Genomic DNA, 2,564 nt, shown 5'->3' on the forward strand with positions numbered 1-2,564 from the left:
TTTTTTTCTTGGGATAATTGCAGTAGCAATCCTAAATATTTTTATTTTTGTAGGCTTTGTTTCAATTTTCACTTTGTGCCACCACAATCTTAAACTTCTTATTTTATTGCAACATAAGGACAAATAGATAATCCATTTGATCATTCGTGGACCAAAAAAATATATTTTGACCAATTCTAGAAAGGCAAAATGGTAAATTAGTTATTTTTTACATAAAATTAATAAAATAATAAAAAAGTAGAAGGAACATGGAACTGTTCATCTCTCACCTCACCCCAACCCACTAAACAAACCACATATCAACCTAGCTCACCACCACCTTCAACAATCACTACCACTCGTCGTCGCTGTCGTGATTATTTTAATTGTTTTATACGGAAAAATAATAAATTTACCAATTTTGCCCCCCTTTTAAGAATGGGTCAAAATATATTTTCTTGACCAACTAACGATAACGATCATTCATTTGCCCTTGTACTATAACAAAGCGAAAAGTTTGGGAGTGTGGATGGGTGCAAAGTGAAGGTTAAGGTAATTCTTTACAAACAATATTCATGAAGAGGATTTAGGCGAGGAGAGACAATATGAGGAGGTACATGGGTAGTTGTGTTCAAAGTTTAAAAGAAAACTGGACAAGAGTGTTGCATTGGCAAAGTCGCATATTATGGGGTGCAAGTCAAATTGGTCCGGAGGACCATAGTCTCAAGTCTCTCTGCTTCTGCTACATGTATTGATGATTTAGGGTCTCGTATATATGCTTGTAGGAGATGGGAGTTGACCGGCGTCCCTTATTCTCATGCAATGGTTATGATACTAAATAAAAGGAAAGAGCCAAGATAACTATGTGTTAGACATCATGTTGTCAAACGACCTCCCGGGCGATGATGTAAACCAGTTTTATCAGTCGACATGAATGACTGAACGATAAACCAACAACGAATAATGGGATGACCCAACTTAACGTTGTTTTACCTATTGGATGGCCAATAAACCTTTGTGGCTTGTTGGTGTGCTATTGGGCCATAACCCTAGTCGAGCCTACTTACCATATGTATAACTTACCTTATTGTTATCATTGGACTACTATATATATGGGTAACTCTTTTGCCTTCTAATTGGTCCGGTTTGAAAGAACCCGAGAGAGAGAGAGGCTGCCTTCTTCTTCGTGCATCCTACTAATTGATCTTCCACTCTTGCTTGTGTCTTTGTGACCCTTACCTGTGTGGTATTCATCCTAAGTGAGTGAGGAAACAACAAGCAAAAGGAAGAATAGCAACCATAGGAAGAACGCGTAGGCAACGGTCGGTCCCTTCAGTTTTTGGTGTTGATTCGATGTTTAAAGGTTAACTGAGCTCGGAAATCACCTTGAGCAGCTAGAGGAAGTTCTAACATCTGGTATCAGAGCTTGGTTGGCAAAAATCGGCTAAAAATCGGTTGATTTTTGCATTTTCAACATTGCACCAGAATGCAAAAATTCTTCAATTATTCACAAACCAAAGCTCAGTTGGACAAACGGAGGCCATACCCATTACCAGCAAGTCGAGGCGCCCCTGGTGAGGTGGCGCGTGGGCGACAGTCCGGCGAAACTGTCTTCAGGTAACTTGCTTGTTTCGATCTCCTGAACGCGCTGATATACTTTGTTTTGTGTTTCATGTTACACAGAAAAAGTTGGACGATTTTGCCCCTGGTGCGACGCCGACTGAAATTGAACAGCAAGCTCGTTTTTCTCCACTCTACGGACTCAGATAGATTCGCTCTGGTAAATTGGCTTAATCCATTTAAATTTAGCAATAGCAAGATCATCGTGTGGGGTGATCGTTAGGTTTTGGAGTTACCGTGAACGAGTAACCATTGCTTGTGCTAGAATTAGGATTACTTGCGTTAATTGAGTGCTTGTTCTTTTTGATTTAAGTGCTTGGTATTTCTTGGTGGACGTAGCGTTTAGGTTCATTGTTACTTTTGCTAAGAATTAACAAAATATTACCTTATCACGTTTCCCAATACTATTTCGTGTGGTTTAATTAGTGTGTTAACCAATGACAACAGATAATTTTGATTTGGGAATATTTAACGGTAAAGTGGACTTCTCTATCTGGCAACAAAAGATGAGAGGCATATTAGTCCAACAAAAGGTGTCAAAAGCCATCGAAGGCAATTTTGCACCTGACATCTCAAAAGAACAAAAAGAGGAAGCCGATGAGTTTGCCTATACCTCAATAATATTACACTTGTCTGACGCTGTCTTAAGAAAAGTGGGAAAACTAAAAACCATCAAAGAACTTTGGAAAAAGAAAAGTGGGAAAACTAAAAACCACCAAAGAACTTTGGAAAAGACTAGAAGACTTATACTTGCTTAAATCTACACCGAATAAACTCTACCTACTCGAACGATTCTTCAGCTTTAAGATGGATCCTTCAAAGGATTTTGACGACAATTTAGATATATTTAACAAATTGGTGCAAGATATTGTCAATTGTGATGAAGCCGTGTCTGAGACCTATAAGGCTATTATTTTGTTCAATTCAATCCCGGACTCTTATAAAGAAGTTAAGAATGCCATTAA

This window comes from Olea europaea, chromosome 8 (genome assembly GCF_002742605.1).
Source record: "Olea europaea var. sylvestris chromosome 8, O_europaea_v1, whole genome shotgun sequence".
NCBI lineage: Eukaryota > Viridiplantae > Streptophyta > Magnoliopsida > Lamiales > Oleaceae > Olea > Olea europaea.